Genomic DNA, 23,718 nt, shown 5'->3' on the forward strand with positions numbered 1-23,718 from the left:
TCTTTTGCTGATACGCTCAACTATCCATCCTAGCCCTTCTGCTAAGGCCTAGGCAACCTTTTCTCTGGTCCCCAGAAATATTTTGAGAAGGGGAAGCTGAGCTAGGACACAGCCAACTGCACAAGCCCCGAAGGCCAACTGAGTTCCTTCTGGCCAGTTGGTTTTCCAGCCTCAGTAAATGCTGGTTTCCTCCTGCTTCTTGACACAAGCTTCCCTCATTTCATGAGACTTTGTGATTAGTATTCAACAAGAACCTTCTCTGATGGCATTTGTGGGAAACCGGACTGTCAATTTATTTATAGCCAGCCTCAGGGCAGAAGCACAATGCCTGTGTAAAGCTATTGAGATGCATAAAATATGGTGTGTGTGCATATATATATATATATATATATATATATATACATATTGACTAGAGGTGACATTTAGAGTGGAAATCCATTGCCCCATGGGTTGGAAAAGTGACTAACAGTAGGATATAAAAATGCCAAAGAAAGACTTGGTGTTATTGCTAAATGGAGGTCACTTTTTCAAATTCGTGGTTAATAGTTTCCTCCAGAAATACTCCGTTATATATGGGTAAGCACAGTGTCATCTGTGTGTGGTCTTGTTCTGCCCAAACTGAAGTTGGTGACCTGGACTTCATATCATAGAAAAAAACACATCTTTGTTAAATCTCCTACTTCTGGGATTATAAAATGGGCCAGTGACCTGGGGCATATATCACAGAGGGAAATAGGGAACAAAGGCTTCCAGTGAGCTAGCAGCTATGATGTCCTGGTGGGAAGCATCCTGGGCGTAGGGTCAGGGGACCTGGTTATTGAGGGTTCAGAGATAATCTTACCTTAACCTTCTTTAGGATTGTTTAAGATTAAACTTTATCTCTATCTCTATCACTATTGCTATTTCTATGTCATTTCTATCTATCTATCTACCTATCTATCTATCGATCTACGTATCTATCTAGTTTATAAATGTAAATAGCATATATATGCCTAGAGTATATTTATATATATAAGAGAACATGATCAGTATAATTATCCAGGCTGGGTGAGAGTCCCTTTAATGTATTCTCATAGCATTCTGCATTTTTCGGTCTCAGTACTTTCAAAACTATAATAAAGCAATTATTAACATAACTTCTCTACACTAGGTTCCCTGACGGGGGAGGGGCTGTGTCCTCAGCCTGAGAACAATGTAACAATGTCTGGCACTGGGAAGGAATTTACTATACATTTTTGAATGAATTACTGTTAAATTTTAGCATTTGTTAAGTCTGAGTATGAATGAGCCCTAGTAGTATTTTTTTTTTTTTTTTAATGACTAATGTATACTGACATCTCTATTGGTCTATTCTGATCCTGGACTAAATAATATGATTCAATAATATCCCAGATGCTTATATCACTAATTATTCTTATCTCATTTGAGTTTTTACAGCTTCTCACAAAATGAGATTATGAGTCCCATTTTATAACTATAACTCTTGAGGCTTCCTGGAATTTGGTTCTAGTCAGTGTTTCTCATTTGTAGACTTACTCTTACCTTGAATCATAAGTCTTGACCTTATCCAGGATTGTTTAATTCGAAGTTTATGTGGGTGTGTGGTTACAGAAACTCCATAGATAGAGGTCATAGGCTGAAGTATATTTCTGACTTTTGCCTTATCACCCCCCACTAATAATCTAATCATTTGGTCATGTGTTTGGGGTTTGATTTTTAAAATGTGGTCATAGAAACACTAAGGAGAGCAATTTTCCATGTGGGCAGGGCGAGGTGACTCATGGAATGTTAGAACGGGGAGGAGTATTAGAATTGGCCATTAGAACTCAACTTCCAGCTGTATCTTACAGATGTGGTAACTGAAGTCTAAAGAGAAAGTAGAAATGCCTCAAATCACACAGGAAGGTTTTGATGGGACCAGAATTATAATTCAGGTCTTCTTATTGCTAGTGTAACAGAATTTTGATTGGGACTTTCCCTAGTCTGAGAGTCTGAGAATTGGAGCTAGCAGATTGCAGTACAAGTCATTCCACACTCCATATTCAAAAAAAAAAAAAAAAAAAAAAAACCCCATTGAGCAAATAAGTTCCCAGGGCTTACTAAGAAAAGTCAGATTTGAGCCTACTACGCCTTGCACCACACCCCACTTCAACATATAGGAAGAGAGACTGGAGCAGGAGGTGGGGAAATAGTCACCAACAGCTTCATGCAAGGCCATGCTCATGGTGAGAGGGCTTCCTGTTTTCTCTGTCCTCAGTAGCTAGGGTAGCTAAGAGCTCCAAAGTAGTTGGTGGTAGACACTGAAGATGGCTCTAAGAAAGGAAAACCAGCCTTTTATTTTTCCAGCTGGATGGATGCTTGCTGAGATGTAGAGCGTGTAGCTCCAACCTGCAGTGAGGCATCTGGGAGCCAAGAATTGTACAGTTGTTGGAGACTGGGCTGACCAAAAAAGTATGCCATCCCCCACCTTCTCCCTTAAACCTCCCTCCGAAGAGAGAATACACATCTTGCCTCCGCCTTGACATCTAATTCTTACTCTGTTAGGCAGAAATTTCATATTTAACCTCAGAACTGCATGTCTTGCAGTTAACATCATTTCACAGGAAGACTGCTATTTTTTTCACTGCTTATTTTACAGCATTTTTTCTTATTATTTTTGCAGTGTCTAAGTAGGAAGGGATACATTAGGGTTACAGACTTTCTGGTAAAAGAGATCTCAAGACTATGCCTAAGCTGACAATAAGTGCCTTTATTGTGTAGGATTGGACCCTAAATAATCTGCCACAGTGCTCACTAACAGTATGATGAAGGTCTAAAAGAGTAAACAATGAGTGAACAAATGAATAAATGAATGAACCCAACAGGAACACACCTTGTTACTGAACTCAGGTTCGGCTGCTCACTGCTCAGAAGTCCATACTTGAGAGACAAGTGTTGGTAGGAAATGTTACTTTATTCAGGAGGCCAGCAACCTGGGGAGAAGGTGGACTTGTGTCCAAGAACCAACTCCTAACTGCCAATCAGCGGGCAAGAGCTTTTAAAGGGGAGTGTCAGGGGTGCACAGGCAGAGGGAGGGGGCTACTTGCAGAACAGCACAGTTAGCTCTAACAATCATCTTGAAGTTGGGTCACATGTTGGTCTGATCAGTGTCATCTTGATTGTTTTAAGTACAGTTAGTCTTCAGTTCCAAGGTCAGTTTGTTCCCATTTCCTTGAGGCCAGTTCTTATGTCATGGCTACAGTTTGGTCATCATGTAGTTAACTTCTTCCACCGGCGGTTGGGGAGAGGGTTTCAGTATCTACAAAACAGCTCAAAGGATATGGCTCCGAATGTTATCTATAGCCCTTGAGGAGGAACTAAAGGTTATTTACTTTGTTTAATGACTAAACTATTATTATTTTGTCTTGTTTGACTATTTTCCTTTGTTTCTGCGTTTTCTTACTTCTCTGATTGAATTTTCTCTTTGGCTAAAGTTTTTCTACAGACAAGAGGCAGGCAGAGGACATGGGGGTGTCTGTCCTAGGAAGACCCCACAGGGTCCTTCTCAGTTGCAATACTACAGTGTTTCTGTCAATGAAGAACCTAATACCTAAATTGACCACGAAAGGTATTGTTGTTGTTACACTTGGCTTCAGAGTCAGACAATTATGGGTTCAAATCCCAGGTCTGCTACTACCAACTGTGTGATTTTTGGCTGGATATGTGATTGCTCTATGCTCTAGTCTTGGTAGTAAAATGGAGATGTTAACACCATCGTTTATGCGCTTGTGATGAGAATTGGAGATAATACCTAGAAGGTTCTCAGCAAAATGCCTGATAGAAGATGTTCAGTAGAAGGCTCACTTTTTACTCAGCAAATATTGATCAATGTCTAATCAGTCCCAGAGTCTGAGTGAGGGGCCGGGCACAGACACATTCATAGGGTATAACCCCTTTCCCAAGAAGGTCACAGTTTATCTGAGTAGGGAAAGAAAGAGCTGGTCCTACCTAAGGAACTTAGTTTGGAAACCAAGGGAATGATTAATAAGGCTTCTCTTTTGAGGTGATCAAAGTGCTCTACATTGTCATTGCATGTAGGCTTTAAAATGTAATATTTACACATATATTTGTCCACACAATTATCATTGTTTAAAAAAAACCTCAACCTTTTATTATATGAGATAAGGAGAATTAAAATGAGCTACATCTACAAGTGCTTTTTGGACTGGGGTTTGTCTGCACAATCATTTAGTCAATGGCTAGAGGAATAGAGATAAGCAATTGTTTGTCCAGTCATCCTGAAAAATCATAATCTTCCTTCCATTTGATCAGAGACTGTGGTCTTCAACATCATTAAATACCACATTTTTTATAAATAAGTTTGTGCAAGAGACTGGGAAAATCAGTGCAAAGCCCTTTCTATACTCTTGTATAGAAAATACAAAGTATTAGAGTGGATCCATTGTGTAATTGGGTGTGAAAATTACCTCTGAAGTTTCCAGGTATATATACTACCCAGTACTAAAAAGAGTGGCTGAAAAAAATAGGAATTTTCAAAGGAAATATTTACCATCCAATCCATGACTTTTGACCCCGTTAACCGGATCAAGAATGTAGAAAGAGGCCAGAGTAGAAAGAGAGTTGATCTGGATAAAATCACGTGGACTCCACCCCATTTCCCCTTACCTGCCTCAAGCCTGGAGGAGTAGCTTCATTGAGACCACTGGCATAGCCTGATATGTGACCCCTGGAGTTTGGGAGCCATAGTGCATTGGGGTTGGATTCCCATTATCTAGAGGAAGAGCAATATGCTGAATAACTGTATTTGATGGTGAGTCAGAGACCCAGTTAGGTTCAGATCATTTCTCTGGGCAAAGGATGCATATGTGTTTCCTGTAGCCCAGAGATGAGTGGCTTGTGCAAGAGGGAGACAGCAAAGGGCCATCTCAGGCCACATCCAACTGAGCCATCCGGAATGGTAAAGAAACACCAGCCACCATGTGGGAAAGGAAATGCTCTCTAGGGACTGTGCAGCAGGTTCTCAAGCAACCACCTGGAATGGAGACCTATCTGTCAAGAAAGTGAGAAGACCCCCTGATAGGAAAATCCAAAGAACAGCAAGTGTACATCTGCCCCCAGGTGGCCTCCACATCAGAGGGTAACTGCACCCACCATATGAGGCTGGATCTTTCTCCTGTATGACCTTTCCTTGCGTCTAACACTGGAGGTACCCAAAATAGCAGTAAATGAGTTGGAAGGAAGCAATGCTTCGTACCTCCCTCTCCAAGTCCCAGCCTCATTTGAGTTTCCAATCCACTACCAACCTCGACTAGAAAAAGACTTGCCTTTGAATAAAGATTAAAATATCTATTTACATATTTCACAGGATATTTCTGATTTGAACTTCTATGGCATAAGAGCTGGAAGTCATGAGATCTGCCTAGTTCATTACATTCAATGAATAAACCTGGAGGAAGGCGTTTGGGATGTAATACCAATTATCGTGTGGATTCAATGAATGGGTTACGGTAACGTTCCTTTTGTACAAGCAGGACAGGTTGGCAGTTTGTGCCACACAGAAAGCAAAGGAGAATGTGTATAAAGACAGAAGGAAGTCAGGATTTTTCTTTTTTAATTAAGAAAATTCCTTGCCTCGTTTATTGCCAATCCCTCCTACCAACTCCTGCCCTCAAGAGGCTCAGAGAAAACCTGAAGATTTCCAGATTTCTGATTCTTTTTCCAGATTTGACCTGCTCTGTATCTCATTCCTATCAGCCCCAAACCTCCACTGAATGGCCAGGTAGCAGTGAGGCATTCATAAGCAATGTAAGACTTGGTGTTATTTTATGTATGAATGGATATTATTTTAAAGTTATTAATAAGAGGCATCTGAGTAATTGTCAGATTGATGGAGATGATTTGAAGCAGGGAGACTTTTAGTTTTCTTAAAATAAGACCCTGCTGAAGTCCAGGACTCTGTGATCTAGTCCTGAAGGTGTATGTGGTACACCTCAGCTACACGCCTAACATGTGTTCTCTCTCCTGAGTATGGCATCCAGCGCCTTCTCTGTGGAATTTCAGCAGCACGCGCCTATCTCCTGCTACCTGCTGCTGCACCTTGAACTTGTAAGTCTCTCTGCCTGAGGACACATCCCAGTTCTTTTGCCATCAACGGGCTGTAACCTGAACACGCCCCCTCATGCAAGAACGAGATGGCTGTAGGAGGTTGGAGGCAGGAAGGAAGAAGACAAGACTGACAGGAAGAGTTCCATTAAAAATAAAACATTTCTCCCCGTTTGAAGTGAACAAAGTCTGCTAACATGTAGCCTGCTTGCTGGGGTTTCCAGCTGTTCCCTCCTGAGCAGTTGGGTATCAAAGCCGCATGGGCCGACGGGAGGACTGTTTGCTCTGATGCCAGAGCAATTACAGCCTGATGGTGCTCAGCTCGGTTACTGTTTTTATTGCTCTTATTATTATTCTCTGCTCATGGATTCTGAAGGCCTTTCTACACAGACGCGAAACCCTGGGGAATCACAAAGCCACAGGCACACCGTTTGCAGTCACCGCTCAGCAGCTCTTGGATTGATGTGGTTTTAGCATCTTCCCTTTATCTGGTGAGCAGAACCAGAGATGTTTAGACTTACACCCACAGGAAAGAGAGGATTCCCTGCAGAAAATGTCAGTCTCTACTCTAGGCAGCGAGCAGGATAGAAGGAGAGTGGCTTCTTAATTTTCATCTAAAAAGATCTCCAAGTATCAGTGGACCAGGCGCTTCCTGCCTGCCTCTGGGCCAAGAGGCGTATTCAAGGCCAAACTGTCTGGGGCCTAGACTTGAAGCTTTGAACAACGGATTCTGTCAATGCTTTGCACACAGCAAAAAGGATTTTCTTGAACAAATTTACCAAAGAAACAAATCTCTCCATGCATTCTCATTACGTACATATTTTAAAAAACAACATTTGCACATATCAACTTTTCAAATATATTTGCAATTGGGTGGGTGTCATTTGCTGAAAAACAGAGTGAAGTTCTAGAAGGATGAAGACATAATCTTTTTTTTTTTCCCTTAAGGTTAATTGTATTAATAATCCAATGCTGTCAATAAAATTTTCTTACTGATTTTTTAGTTAAAACATTCTAAAATTAACCATTATTTCTTAATTTACTGATTGACTCAATATGAGAGTTTTACACAGCAACCTCATTTCTTTTAAGCCCTAAATGATGATTTTTCTCTGCATTTGGTCAGGCTTCATTTGCTGAATTGAATATAAAGTTGTTATATTACTTTTGGTCATATGATATCTTTTGGATCATAACATCAACTTCTAGCCACACATAAATCTTCAGGCCCTAATGGATATTAGCCCCTCTTCCTGCTTATATTGGTTTTCTCCCTATTCCGTCTCTCCTGAAGTATTCAGTCAAGCAAAACTTGAAGGGGAATAATAGAAAAATATCAAAGAAGGAGTGTTAGTGACTAGAATTGCTCAGAACTTGAGTGTTACAGGAGCCAAGCGGGTAACATAAATGCATGGGGCTGGGAAAGTGTAAAACTGTGCATTTAGCTGCTTATGTTGCTACACTTGTTTTGTTAGACCACCTTTAAAATGCTGTACAGGGGCACACAAAGTCCAGCCAAAGCCAGAGCAGTTATTTTTTCCTCTGAACATTCAAAATGTTTCTCATTACTATAAGTTGTGCCTTTTCTAGTAGGCTGTAAGATCCTTGAGGGTTGACATCTTCTTTGAACTCTTTTGATGATCTTCTGAATGCCCACCCTGCACTCTAAAATGATACCTTGTGTCATACTCTCTGCTAGAGATATAGAAATGGAGGTGGTCTTTTGGAGGTGGCAGTCACATAAGTCACCGTTGAGGTGGGATCATACCTCTTTCTTCGTGACTCCCAGCACAGCATCACGTACTTAGTGAGAGTTAAATAAATTTACATTACAGTTGTGAGTGGACAGCTGACTCTGCTAATTATTTGGTGATGATGAATGCTGACCAAACCCAGTTGCCAACCTTCGGAAAACCCTATAATTCTTCATGAAGCCAACAGCACCTCCTAAATGATCCCCGCCCCCCCGCCCAAACACACAAATTTGCATGCAAATTGAGGGGAATAATCAACTGTCCCTGGATCCCTATTGTTCCCTAGTGAAACCCAGTTAGAAAACTCTTGGCTGGAACAAGTAGACGGTCCCCACATAAACTGTGATCTAGGGTTCTGGGAGATGGTGTTAAGAATGGTGAAGGTGCTAAGGTCTCATCAGGGTGTAGGGCTCCCCAAGAATTCACTCTGGTCCCCCAGACTGTCACGTTGTTCCAGGTCACTTTCTGATTAGTGTGCTTGATTCGTCAAATGAAGCTTTCTTTGGGGATGATTACTCTCTTTTTCTGCTCAAGCTCTGAATTTCTTTCTTCAACTTCCACTTTGTATCAGAATTGTATACTAGCATATTTCATTTTATGGCACTTTCCTAATATTGTGTTGTTTACAAATTGAAGGTTTGTGGCAACCCTGTGTTAAGTAAGTTTATCAGTGCCATTTTCCCAACAGCATTTACTCACTTCGTGTGTCTATGTCACATTTTGGTAATTCTCAAAATATTTCAAACTTTTTCATTATTATATTTGTTATCCCTGTGATCAGAGATCTTTGATGTTACTATGGCAAAAAGACTCACTGAAGGATCAGATGATGGTTAGCATTTTTTAGCATAAAATTTTTTTTTTGAATTTTATTTTATTTATGTATCTATTTTATACAGCAGGTTCTTACTTGTTATCTATTTTATACATATCAGTGCATACATGTCAGTCCCAACCTCCCAATTCATTCCACCACCACCCCCCCAACCCCTGCTTTCCCCTCTTGGTGTCCATATGTTTGTTCTCTACATCTGTGTCTCTTATTTCTGCCTTGCAAATCGGTTCATCTGTACCATTTTTTGAGATTCCACATATATGCGTTAATATACGATATTTGTTTTTCTCTTTCTGACTTACTTCACTCTGCATGACAGTCTCTAGGTCCACCCACGTCTCTACAAGTGTCCCAATTTCTTTCCTTTTTATGGCTGAGTAATATTCCATTGTCTATGGGTACCACATCTTCTTTATCCATTCATCTGTTGATGGGCATTTAGGTTGCTTCCATGACCTGGCTATTGTAAATAGTGCTGCAATGAACATTGGGGTTCATGTGTCTTTTTGAATTATGGTTTCTTCAGGGTATATGCCCAGTAGTGGGATGGCTGGGTCATTTGGTAACTCTATTTTTAGTGTTTTAAGGAACCTCCATACTGTTCTCCATAGTGGTTGTATCAATTTACATTCCCACCAACAGTGCAAGAGGGTTCCTTTTTCTCCACACCCTCTCCAGCATTTGTTGTTTGTAGATTTTCTGATGATGCCCATTCTAACCGGTGTGAGGTGATACCTCACTGTAGTTTTGATTTGCATTTCTCTAGCATAAAGCATTTTAAAATTAAGGTATGCACATTGGTGTTTTTAAAGACATAATGCCATTGCACTCTGTTGGGGCCCAGGGAAGGCCACCCCAAAATACGACTCAATGGCATATTGATTATTTTGAATTAAAGTAACTTGGGAAACACCCTGTGGAGGTAAAAAGATATTAAAAAACACTCTGATCCCCGTCTTTCTCCCTAAAAGCAGGAAATAAATCTCCCATGTGAAGGTATTTTCCCTATACCAGGAGTATAGAAAGCATCCTTATCTCCAGATTTCGGGAATTCAAGGCTAAGAAAACTGTGTAAACAAACTTTGTTACGTCTTGATTAGTCTGATACTCCAAGTACAAGCCCCTTTGTTTTCTTAAATCTTCACAAATAATTGTTTCTTTGTCTAAAAATGATACATAAACAGCCCGTTTTGGTCACTTTCAGGGGTCTCATTTTCATGAGCCCTTTGTGCATACAAACTTTTTTTTTTCCTCCTGTTAGTATGTCTGTGTCAATTTAATCATTAGACCAGCCAAAAGAACTCCAGAAGGGTAAGGAAGAAATTTTACCTCCCCCAAAACACATGATAGACAACACTATAGTGTAAACATAACTTTTATATGCACTGGGTAACAAAATAATTTGTATGAGTCACTTTATCTCGATATTCACTTTATTGCAGTGGTCTGGAACTGGACCCGCAATATCTCTGAGGTGTTTCTGTACACCAGGAATATGATTCTTCTCTCTCAGTACATTCAAAACTTTACTTATATAGATGGATAGAAGCTCTAGCTTCTCTTGAATGCCAGTGCTCAATACTTTGCCTCTTTGTGTTTTATCCACATCAAATTGACCAGGTTAAATTGGAAGAAAAATAAAGAAGAAAGAGAATGAAAATTGATCAAAGATGAGTGGTATTTATATATGCACACATACATACATTTTTTAAAATTAAAGTATAGTTGATTTACAATGTTGTGTTATTTTCAGGAGTACAGCAAAGTGATTCAGTTATATATAACTAAATCACTTTATATATATATATATATATATATATATGTGTGTGTGTGTGTGTGTGTGTGTGTGTGTGTGTGTGTTTGTGTGTATGTATATATATATAATTGTTTTTCAGATTCTTTTCCCGTATAGATTATTACAAGATAATGACTATAGTTCAGTATACTATACCTACCTATACAGTAGGCCCTTGTTGGTTATCTATTTTATATATAGTAGTATGTATCTGTTAATCCCAAACTCCTAATTTATCCTTTCTCCACTTTTCCCCTTTGGTAACTACAAGTTTGTTTTCTATTTCTGTGAGCCTATTTCTGTTTTGTAAGTAAGTTCAATTGTATCATTTTAAAAAATTCTATATATAAGTGATATCACATGGTATTTGTCTTTCTCTTTCTGACTTCCTTCACTTAGTATGACAATCTCTAGGTCCATTCATGTTGCTGCAAATGGCAATATTACATTCTTTTTTGTGACTGAGTAATATTCCATTATATATATATATATATATATATATATCTCACATCTTCTTTATTCAGTCACCTGTCAATGGACATTTAGGTAGCTTCCAACGTCTTGGCTATTGTAAATAGTTCTTCCAAGAACACTGGGGTGCGTGTATCTTTTCAAAATAGAGTTTCCTCCAGATATATGCCCAGGAGTGGGATCACTGGATCATATGGTAACTCTATTTTTAGGTTTTAAGGACATACATACATTTATATGTTATGTATAAATGTGATTTATACAGATTTCTAGGCCCTTGTGTATAATAGTGCATGTAGAAAAAAATGCCTGAAATTCGCATTTATGAAGCATCTACTCTGTGCATCTGTATAGCACATGTGCACATTATATTTCATTTAAACTTCATAGAAACACTTAAGTGACATATAATATTTTCCCATTTTAAGGAAGAAGACCTTGAATTCAAAGAGGTTACATAACTTGAACATGGTCATTGGGATAAGAAGTGGCAGAACTGAGATTCAGATCCCAGAGAGTTGACTCCCAAGATATTCTTTTTGCATTGTTCAAAGCCGAGGCCTTGTTGGGGAGTTTATTCTGGAGCAGTACTACACAAACTATCTGGTCCCTGAACTGTTGATTCCTCGGTTGCTGCAAAGATATAGGAAGCTTGTACCAGAATATAAATAAACACAATCACAATGCTCCCTTCCTTGGAAAAAAAACAATCAGATGAACTTAACATGTGTACTTAGTCACATGATTGATTTATATTCAGTCTCAGGTCTCTTATTTCATCATGGATAAGTGTTCACAAACATGTCACAGGCAAACACCAATCTGGGGACCATGCTTTGAGAAGTGCCGGACTTGAATATTGTTACGGTGCTCTTACCCTCCCAAAGCCACTGGCCATCCAACGTGACTAGTGAAGGCATGTCTGGTGGGCCACTCTCCTGGGAGAAGCTATATTTATGGAAAATTGGGGGCTGCAGCTTCAGCTTAATGTGATTTCACCTTTTGAAAATAGTTTTGGTTTGTGTCCCATCCCCCTCACCAGACAGGGAGACTGGGTGTACTTGGACGGACTGGTGTGGAACCTGGAGACCTGGATAAGGGTTAGGATTGGTATTCCACTGTGTAGGGAATTGAAATACTTTCACATCTGTGTGTTAATACCCACGGCTTATGCCCTCCAAGTGAAACTCCCACCCACCCCTTCACTATCCTGTTCTCCCTCACTCCTCTTCCATATTCCTCCAGGACCATATCAAGATTCAGAAACCACAGGATACAAACCTGGCAAAGCAGAACTCTGCTCCATTGCTCTGACCAGCATCTGTTCTGATTGATCATTGTCTTTTTCAGACAAATTTCTCAAAATATTGTATAGAACCCTTAGACAGAGGCAGGGGACCTTCTCCCCCACTCCCCGCCAATCTGTGACACTAGGAGGAAAGTTCAAAACTAGATCTCAGAGCACCTCTAGGGACCCAGGGCTAGAGAGATTGCTCCAGCTACTCATCATAAGGCGGGCTAGGGCAGGTTTCAGGAGCCAAGGGCAGAGCTAAGGGATCAAAGGGCCAGGGAAGATGAGTGCCAGGGACAGTGGGTGGAAATAGAGAAGGAAGGTGACAACCTAATTGCTTACGATTGGGCTTGAGCTTGTTCCTGCTGAAAGGTAAGACTTATGGAGGCACATAACCTCTAAGAAAAGATGAACTCCAAATCTTTTACTAAACAGGAATGTAAAGTTTGAAGCCTTGTGTGTTGACATGGACATTTGATTAGTGTCAGGGGAACATTTATTGTAAGCCCGTTTCTACTGGCACCTAGCTACATAACTTTGTATAAGGCATTGTCAGCTTATGCATCTATAAAACAGAGTTCAGCTTTCTAAGATTCCGCTCTGCTCAAATTCTAGGCTGTCTAAGATACAGCCTCTGATTCATATTTACTCTCATATGCGTGGTCCAGAAAGACATGGAAAGGCAATCACAGAGGACTTAGCTGTCTGTTGTGTCATTCATGGCTTAAGCACACATTTGCCAATAAAAGACCCAGGGAAGGTCCAGCATGGAAATAAAGGACACGTTTGAAATCCAGCCCACACCTTCAGCCCTGCTGTTTCCATGAATATAGGGCCTTTTTGCAGTTACTAAGGAAACAACTGTCAGTAATGGATTAGGAAGCCGGGGCTGAAAGGATGGATACAGAGGGGCTTTGTACACAGGATCCCATCAGATGGAGTCTGGCAGAGACATCAACATGCTTCGCGATTGATTTGGTCTTCAGTGTGAAAGCATTAGAGTCCGTCTGATGGGGTCGATAAGCAGGGAAGCCGAGGAGCCCCTTCCACCAGCTTTCTCGCTTTCTTCTCTGCCACCTATTAGAGTTCACAGATCAGCATGGCTGGATTGGCTCAGTTTTAACTTCTCTGCTGGGTGCATGTCAGGACAAAGGATGTACAAACTTAATTCATCTCACAACCTCTCCAAACTCATTTAAAACTCTAGAAGTCACTGTCTCTCAGCTCACGCTGGCAGTTTGTAAAGATTCTGATAATGTTTCTGGGGACAGTACCAAGGGAGTAGATTTCTTGTTGCTATATTTTTACCAGACCTTAAGATGTTTAACCCCAAAATGAAAATAGGCACAGGCTCAGTGACCCAAAGGAATTAAGGAGAATCTAGAGGATACCAGGTAATGTGTGTGAAGGAAGAAGCAGGTACTCAAGAAAGTCAATGTGACTAACCAGCTTTATTCTTTGTCTTTTGTCCTGATTAAATATTTAAATTCAAATATTTGATTTAATTTTCACTTAACTAAGGAATTATTAAAATGAATTTTAATTTTACTTATAAATTTAAAATCACATATAAAATAATATTCATTCAGATATACTATTCTTTCCAGGCTTAGGTGCATTGCTTAAGGAAATATGAGTGAAAAAGCAATAACTTATTTTTATGACTAAAAATAAAGTAAGGAAAACGAACAAGGAAAAAAATTAAAGTAGGTACCCTCATCATCATGCATTTCTAACTACTTTTAACATTTTTGTACATGTAAATTGTTTAAAAATTTTTAAATAAAATTAGGATCACAATGGATATACTACACTGTAGTGGATTTATAGCTTGTAACACTATATTGAATTAAATAATGCCATTTGCAGCAACATGGATGGACCTAGAGTTTATCATACTAAGTGAAGTAAGTCAGACAGTGAAATATGGATGTCCTATGATATCACTTATGTGTGGAATCTGAAAAAATGATACAAATGAACTTATTTACAAAACAGAAACAGACTCACAAACTTAGAGAACAAATTTGTGCTTAACAAAGGGGAAAGGTTGTGAGAGGAGGGATAAATTAGGAGGTTGGGATTAACATATACACACTACTATATTTAACATAGGTAATCGACAAGGACCTACCTTATAGCACAGGGAACTCTACTCGATACTCTGTGATACAGTAACCTATATGGGAAAAGAATCTGGAAAAGAATAGATATATGTATATGTATAACTGATTCACTTTGCTGTACGCCTGAGACTAACACAACATTGTAAATCAACTATACTCTAATATAAAATAAAAAATTAAAAAAAAAGAAATTAAAGCATTCCACAGATACTTAAAAAAATACTCTATTGTGAAATTATCCCCATGGTGTTGTCTCTTCAAAGCACATCATAATATTAATACTCCATGATGTGAATATACTCAAGCTTATTTGACTAGTAATATACTGGTGCACATTTAGGACTTTCTTGTTGTTCTTCTTACGATTATTTTCTTAATAATGATTTCTGGAATTTGAATGAACTCCAAGAACTTAAACATTCTTAAGGCTTTTGAAATATATTTTCAAATTGTCCTTTGGAAATACTGCAACTATATGTACTTCCATTGGTAACAGACTATGATTAGTGCCTTTTTACAGCTGTGGACCAGCAGATCAGTACAATTTAGTGATCAAGGCTAAACCTGAATTGAGAAGCAAATCATGATATTTTATTGTTATAGTAATTTGCACTTTATATCAAGTGAGGTTATTTGTCCCTTTATTAAAATTATGTTTAGTTTGTTGTTTCATTTGTAATATTTTAGGCAATTTAGATATATTTATATTTTATTTATCCACTCACTAATATTTTCCTTTATGGTTTCTTCTTTGGGGATATGCATTGAAAGACCTCCTGGTTTGGAGATGATAGAACACATAAATCTTTATTTTATTCTTTATTATTGCTTGACTTTTAAATATTTATCCCTTTAATCAAAATTAAATAATTTTGTATTTGTGTTAAGAGTTTTACCTCAAATATTAACCAGTTGTTTTTGTTTTAGCTCCATCATAATCCATTTCCTGGTGAATTGAAAGGCGCTTTTATCATATGCAAACTTTCACATATTCCAGGGTTTTGGTGCTTTCTGTATTCTTCCCTTGATCTGCTGCCATATTTTGCATCAATACCATAACAGCAAATTATTGTAAATGTGTAAGACCTTTTGCCTATTTGTAAAGGAAAACCCTCATTATTATTTTTACTCTTCATTCCAAAATTATTCTGGGATACTTTTGCCATGTATTCTTCTAAAGTGGATTTAGTTTGCCAAGTCTGAAAATCCCCATTGCTGTTTTGATTTCTATGCTTTTACAGACTGATATGAGGAGAATTGATATTGCATGCTATTGGTCGCTGCTGTCCCAGAATTCAGCATATTTCTTCATTTATTTAAATTTTACCTGTTATCTCTTGGTAAAGTCCTGGGATTTATCATATAACCCTTAGAGTATTTATTATTAATTCCATTCCTAGATATTTTAGAGTTGTGTTGCTATTGTGAATGGAATTTTTATTATACTTAATTTATTTTGCTGGTTCATAGAAAGAAAATTGATTTTTGTATATTTAATTTGTTACCTGTCTACTTACTCAATTCTTGCCTTATATCTAATAGATTTTCTGTTTCAGTTGATTCCTTTGGTTTGTTTTAGTACATAATCAGTTTTCAAATAATGATAATGTGATTCCTTCTTTCCATATGTGTGACTCATTTTTTCTTATCTTATTGAATTGTTTGGAACCTGCCAAATAATGGTAAATAACAGTAGTGAGAGTATACCATAGTTTTAGTAAGGATTGGGTATGCCAAGTATAATTTTGACTTTTGGTTTTATATAGGCATTTGCTATTATTATTGATAATAAAAAATACTTGTATAATGTGAAATGGACCACGTACTAAATTAAATTTTTATATATGTTAACTCACTGAATTATCTCAGCAGCTCCATGAGATAGATAGTGGTATTATTATTATTATTATTCCCATTCTACAGATAAGACAATTGAGGCACTGATAGGTCAAATGATTTCCCCGATGGCCATACAGTTAGCACAGCACTGGGATTGAGACCCTAGCAATCTGGGCTCCAGGCCTGTGTTTACACCTACCATGCCATGCTGCCCTCTCAGGTTTAGTAAGTGCCCTTGTGGGCTCATATACTAAGACTTGTATCAGAAATGGATGCATACAGAAGGTCCTGGGTTTTTTTGTTGTTGTTGTTGTTCTCTTTTCTCTTCTGCCTTTTGATCTCTATGTGTTAACATTTATGTTAGTAGATTTCCTAATAAAACCAACCCCATGTCATTCTTAGAAAAATACTCTCTAGACCATGCTGTATAATCAATTACTTGGCTTGCTGCTTTATTTATGTGCTATAATGATCAGTTTTTTGGTTTTAGGGTTATGCTAATATTTTCCCACTTTTTATTGAGTTATAATTGGCATATAAAATTATATTAGTTTCAGCTGTACAACATAGTGATCTGATAAATGTATGTATTGAGAAATGATCATCATGTTTTGTTAATATTCATCACCACACATAGTTACAACTTTTTTTGTGATGAGAACCTTTAAGATTTACTACCTTAGCAACTTTCAAATATACGATACCGTATTATTAACTATAGTCACTATGCTGCACATTACATCCCCAGGACTTATTTTACAGTTGTAAGTTTGTAACTTTTGACCACCTTCACCTATTTTGCCCACCTTCCACCCGCCCGCCTCTAGCAACCACCAATCTGTTCTCTGTATCAATGTTTGTTTTTTCAGATTCCACATATAAGTAAAATCATACAGTATTTGTCTTTCCCTGATTTATTTCACTTAGCGTAATGCACTCAAGGTCTATCCATGTTGTTGCAAATGTCAGGATTTCCTTCTATTTTATGGTTGACTACTATCCTAATATACCTATCTATATCTATACCTATATCTATATCACATTTTCTTTATCAATTCGTTCATTGATAGATACTTAGGTTGTTTCCATGTATTGGTTATTGTAAATAATAGGGTTACAACAATATTTTAAAAGAAATTCTGAAATTTTCCTTCTCAATGTGTGGTCTGTGTTTAATTCTTTCTCTTCCTTGGGTTTATCTTCCTGAGGCCCTCACACATAAACAACATTTTTCAGGCACAGTATTTTCTCCTCAATTCTGTATGTTGTTGCTTCATTGTCTTTGGTATTTAGTGGTGTGAGCAAATTTTACTATTCACTTTTGATTATTTATAGGGATCTTTATACTTTTTTTGTTCCTTTTCATTAATTATAACACATGTATTTGATGAGCTTGTTTGATCTGCAGACTCAGATTTTTTTTTTAATGTAAGGAATTTCTTTCTTCTTTTTCTTCATGCTTTTTTCCCTCTTTTTCTTTTTCTTGACTTCTGTTATGATTCCCATACTACCTAGTCTGAAAGTCCAAGATCACTTTCCCTGAATCTGTTCTACAGTTCTTATTTATGTATTTAACTTGTCTTGTTTATCTAGTTTTCCCTTGAGATATTGGAAAATTTCTCAAAGCTGTCCTATATAAAATGAATTTTATTTTCTGCATCACACAGTTTGTTAACTCTTTCCAATGGCTTTTAACTTAGAAATTGTACTTTCCATCTCAATATTACAATTTCTTCTGTGCTCTTATTCTCTCATCATGCCTTTTGCTACACTTTCACCAATGCAATATACTCTTGATTCTTTCCAAGAATATAAACAAGAAATGTCCCAGATTTTTCTCATTTCTGGCAGTAAACATACTTGTTTGGTGTCCTTTGAGTGCCACCCTTTTTAACTGCAGTATTTCTACATAGGTGTAACATCTTCCCTCTGTGTATGTTTATAGAGGGTGTTCAATGAAGCCTAGTTTTGTTAAAAAGATAGGCTTTGCCAGACGTTGTTGTAGGTCTTTGGGGCAGATATTAATCCCTATCCACTTATAACTTGGGTTTTGGGACACAAAGAGAGGCCCATGCAAGATGTGAGGACTAATTGAAGACTTAACCACACAAAGCCAGGACCTCCAAAAATGACATTTGCAGTCAGTAAACTAGTGAAACCACAATCTGTGAAGCAAGAAAGTGGGTTGGCCTGACTGTCTTGGCCATTGCTTTGGGTAGAGCAGGAAAAAAATGGAAAAGTCTTCATTCATAATTTCTCAACACGAACCCTCCTTCAAGCAGATTTGGAGTCATATTTCAAGGGTACAGTGTAGCCCAAAAGGCCTCAAGCCAAAGCTTCAGCCTATAATGGTCCTTGATTTGTTGTCCCCAGGTGCCCAGGGGAGGAAAACACAAGTTCTTTCTGGAGGCAAGAACATTAAAATCAATCCACAAAGACTTTCTTTGAATGAAAAGAAATATAAATTTAGAATTTTTGAAAAATCATAAAATATTTGAGCAAACAAGCCTACATTATTGACATTAAACAGAAAAATCAAACCAACAAATGATGCACGCAAAGACTATATTCAAGAATAATCAGGTAGAGAATATAAATAACTGTGTTTTTAGTGTTTTAGAGACAGTTTTTGAGATGGATGAGTTAAAGAGACGGTTCAATGAAGCTGGAGAGAGAATTATTAAGGTGGAATATTTATATAAAATATTCAGAATCACAGTGATAGAAAGAAATAAAAATATGAAAGTAGAGCTAAGAGTTATTGAGGAGATAGGGAATGGGGGTGATAAATTATTCCAAGAGATAATGGGTGACACTTTTCTAGAACTAATGAAAGACACCAATCTTTAGTGTCACTGAATTACACGTAAAAGAAATAAATCTAAATATGCTTCAGAATATAAAAGATAAAGAGAAGATCTTACAACCGCTAAATGGAATTACAATAGTTTATTGGCATACTACATATAGCTTTTTAAACATTTTTCTAGGGAGCAATAACTTTAAAAAGTATTTCTTACATGGATGTTTTATTGATATTATAGAGCCCCCTCCCCCAAATGTTTGTGTAATATTGGCAAATCATAGCAATGGTGTCTGAAAGTGTATGTGAGGGTTATTTTTTTTAATGGCTTTTTAAAAACTTTTTGTTTTATATTGGAGTGTAGCTGATTAACAATGTTGTGTTAGTTTCAGGTGTACAGCAAAGTGATTCAGTTATACATATTCATGGATCTGTTCTTTTTCAAATTCTTTTCCCATTTAGGCTGTAACATAATACTGAGCAAAGTTCCCTGTGCTATGCAGTAGGTCCTTGTTGATTATCTATTTTAAATATAGCAGTGTGTGCATGTCAATCCCAAACTCCCAATCTATCCCTTCCCCTGGTAAAATAAAATATGGAATGCTTCACATATTTGCGTGTCATCCTTGTGCAGGGACCATGCTAATCTTCTCTGTATTGTTCCAGTTTTAGTATATGTGCTGCCAAAGAGAGCATGAGGAATTTTCATTTCTAAATCTTCACCAGAAATCACATCATTATGTGCTTTGGATTTTGCTTTTCACACCTATCATTAAATCATAAACATATTCCATATTGTTAAATTGTTGTTATAATTATCATTTTAGTGACTTCATTATATGCCATAAAATTTATTCCATTATAATTTCCTTAGTCATTTTTTCCTTATTAGATATTTAGACTTTTATTTCTCTCAAATTTTAATTATTATATATAACCTTCATATAATATACATTTTGCACATATGGCTTCACTTTTATTTAGAATCAGTTCCTTAGGAAAAGTTCCCAGAAGTGATATTATCATGTCACATAGTCAATGTATTTTGATATGTGCCAGCTTTTATCATGAGTCAGCACTAAATATTACAAATCTGAATATATATATCTACCAATTTGCTGGGTGTAAGAGGCATTTTTATTTAGGTAATAAGATAGAATATTTTTCCATGTTTGTTTTTTAATTATTTTTCCTCTTTTGCTCACCAGTTATCAGTATTCATGCTTCATAAACTTATTTTTTATGGATTCTGTGTATGTCTTACCAATATGTAATTTTCTGCAATAACATAAATATTAAAATAAGTAATTTTCTGTAATAACACAAATATTCTTCCCATATTAATATTTAAAAATTAAGTGAGGATGAGGTTGGTAGGCAATTTTGGGTTCAAATGTACTTATGAATTTGACTTATTTTGGGATAGTTTATCAAGAAAATTTAATGTGTGTGTGTGTATGTGTATATATATATATATATATATATATATATATATATATATATATATAAAGAATTGTGCTAGTGAGTTTTGCTTACCAGTGTGATGAAAAGATAGGCGCCTATACTTTCTGGCAGCATTGGTAACTGAATATTGATATGACAGACATTGTTGGCTCACCCAGCGCTTGTTTCTAACACTCTTCTGTCTTACATGTCTTTATTAAAGAGGATGAACAAACTAAAATGTTCAGTTACCAGACCATTGTAAAGCTGGAGTTTGCTTTATTATAATACACAGTTCTGGCCAGTAAAGTGTAAGCAAGAGTATGCTGTCACCTCCTCCCCCCCACTTTCTCTTTCTCCTTCCTTGAATGATGATGTGCTGGCTGGAGCTACAGCAGCCATCTTGTAGTCATGTTGAGAAAACCAGGAGAATGGCAGATAAAGTGACCCTGATTTTGTTAAGACACTGAAATAATGCCACGAACTTCATAAAACTTATGATACGCAAAAAATAAAGCTCTATTTATGTTTAAGCCACTATAGTCAGGCTTTCTGTCATTGGCTGTGAAAAGCAAATCCGAATTAACACAACTAAGCTGGGGGAGAGGAAAATTGGGTCTCTGTTTTATTAAGATGCACTTTTAAACTAACCCAAAGCCAGATTTATTTATAAATTTGCTGCTGTGAGTACATGGTAACTGACCAAAGTATATAAAAGAATTTCTAAATTTTATCCACCTGTTTCCCCAAACATATCCAGGGAGTGAATGCATCTCCTGGAGCAAAAATAAAATGAGAATTTAAAAAATGCTCATGACATTTAACAATGAGAGAACATAATTTAAAGGCATTCCTCTATTCGTTACTCCGAGAAATGAAGTTTCACTTAACAAGTACAATAAGTATCCAAGAGACACTCCATCCATGCCTTTCTATATCCACCCATTTATAACCATTACTTATCCATTTTTAATATATGGACGACATGCCATATGACAGGCTATGTATTCCATGCCAGGGATGTAACAAAAACAGACACTGCTCAGTCCTTGCCTTTGAGGATTTCACTCCAGGCTGGGTGTGGGAGGTAAGAGGAGGCCGTTTGGATAAACAAATGTTTTTGATACTGTGTGAGAGTAAAAAGTATAGAGTACTCAAGTGAAATTCATAGTAGCGGGTGAAATAGAATAAGTGTTACCCAAGACCCCACAGCCAATAAATGGTATAAGTTCCTTTATTCAAGGCCTTCTGGAATAGTCATTTTATAATACCAACCATTGGCTGAAATAAATGGACCAATATCGGAGATATGGACTATTTTTGCATTATGAAAACGCTATCATTTTGTCTGCTGTTGTACAGAAGTTGACTTGTATGAAGAAATTGCCCCTGACCTGGCAATATGGTGCATGCTATGAGATTTATTTCCCCCAGGACTCTTCCTTCTTTTGGCCTGTTGTCTGTTCAGCTGGATGCTGGGGTAACACACGTAAGAGGAGGCCTCCTCCTTCTGGCTGAGGAGGAGGGTGTGACCAAGACAGCCCTTCCAGAATGAAGAAAAGCAGCCAGGAAAATGCGCAGAGGAAAAGTATCAGCCCTCAGAGCTGTGGCACATGGAAAGAGATTGAGATTTTTCTCTCTCTGTAAAAAAGTGATCTTTTCCATTGACCTAAGGAAAATAACTTGTTGAACACGTCTTTCCCCTCCCACTGCCATTGTTTATGGAACAACAGACTTCCCTTAACTCTGAAGTAATGGTTCCTTTCTTCAGGAAAACAGGTGTCCAAACATGCAGCAAATCCCATTTTTAAACAGCTAAAACAAGCTGGGACAAAGTGAGAGAGTGGCATGGACATATATACACTACCAAATGTAAAATAGATAGCTAGTGGGAAGCAGCCGCATAGCACAGGGAGATCAGCTCGGTGCTTTGTGACCACCTAGAGGGGTGGGATAGGGAGGGTGGGAGGGAGACGCAAGAGGGAGGAGATATGGGGATATATGTATATGTATAGCTGATTCACTTTGTTATAAAGCAGAAACTAACACACCATTGTAAAGCAATTATACTCTAATAAAGATGTTAAAAAAACAAAAAATAAATTAAAAAAATAAAATAAAATAAACTTGAGTACTTTACACATTTCTTTATCCTTTTACCTAGAAATTCTTTTGTGACGCTTACAATTTCCGAGCTTGGAATTTCTTTTGCCTTGGGATACTTTTGGCCAATCTTCTGAAATTTTTGCTATCACATCCCTGTCTTCTTGATCACTATTCTTTGGATGGAAAATCTATTTTTTAAAATATAATATTCAACAATTGATTCTTTTTCATTTAAGTCAAATGTACTTTATAAACATGAAGACCTCAGGACCACATTGCATTCTGTCATATTAAATATCTTTATAGGATGAAGGAAAGAAAAATTGAGCTATTACTGATCAATATTGGGGGACTTTGAAATATTCCTATCATGACTTGTCTAAGTATATGGAGGGAAGAATTATAATCCCTTTTATGAATGAGAAAATCAAGGCGAATGTTCATATATCTAAGATCACACAGTCAGAAAATAGTAAAACCAGGATTCAAATCCAATTTTTATCTAACTTCAAAAACCATGCACTTTCTACCTCACCATGTAATAGAGTTCCTCCTAGCCTACATAAAGCACTTTGTTGAGTAGTTAAGTCAGAAGTGATTTATGAGGCTCTATTATGTACTAGCTGGGAGGACATGGATAAAGTATCAGTTCTATGGGTCTAAATCCCCTTCTCTGTGGAATGGATACAGTAACAGTATCTACCTCATAGGACTTTGTTAAGGATTCACTGAGTTAATGCATGTAAAAGGGCTCAGAACAGTATTGGACATAGTAAATACTCAATAAAGTTGTTTGTTCATTGTTATTATTATCTGTTAACTTCGTGAATAATAGCATAGCATGAATGTCATGGCTTTGCTTTCATGTTTTATCTTAGTACAGCTGAACAGGTGTTTCTAAATAAATGGTGAATGAGTTTTTTGGGTTTTTTTTTAAGTTTTTAGTGTTTGTAGTGAGAGACCTCCCTCATTCTTCTCCATTGGTTGGCAAATTTATGGGAGAAAAAGGGTATCTCTTAGTAATATCGTTTACAAACTTTTGTTTCAGCTGTGAAACCCTTTTGTAAAATACAGATAGAAGCACTGCTGCTTTATCTAAAGTGGGGGGAAGTGACTCCTGGATCTCCACGCACACCTCCTACCCTCTAGTACC

The 23,718-nt window shown here is 37.3% G+C and overlaps 1 protein-coding gene and 1 non-coding gene across 2 annotated transcripts in view; one reads left to right on the forward strand and one right to left on the reverse strand.

Moving 5' to 3' along the window:
- Positions 1–23,718, forward strand: part of AGBL1 (AGBL carboxypeptidase 1) — a 779,202-nt gene that overhangs the window by 548,964 nt on the left and 206,520 nt on the right. The window lies entirely within an intron of this gene.
- On the reverse strand, positions 19,606–19,712 carry LOC137776624 (U6 spliceosomal RNA). The gene has a single exon (XR_011076276.1). It is a non-coding gene; the product is annotated as a U6 spliceosomal RNA (small nuclear RNA).

Source organism: Eschrichtius robustus, chromosome 1 (genome assembly GCF_028021215.1).
Source record: "Eschrichtius robustus isolate mEscRob2 chromosome 1, mEscRob2.pri, whole genome shotgun sequence".
Lineage (NCBI taxonomy): Eukaryota > Metazoa > Chordata > Mammalia > Artiodactyla > Eschrichtiidae > Eschrichtius > Eschrichtius robustus.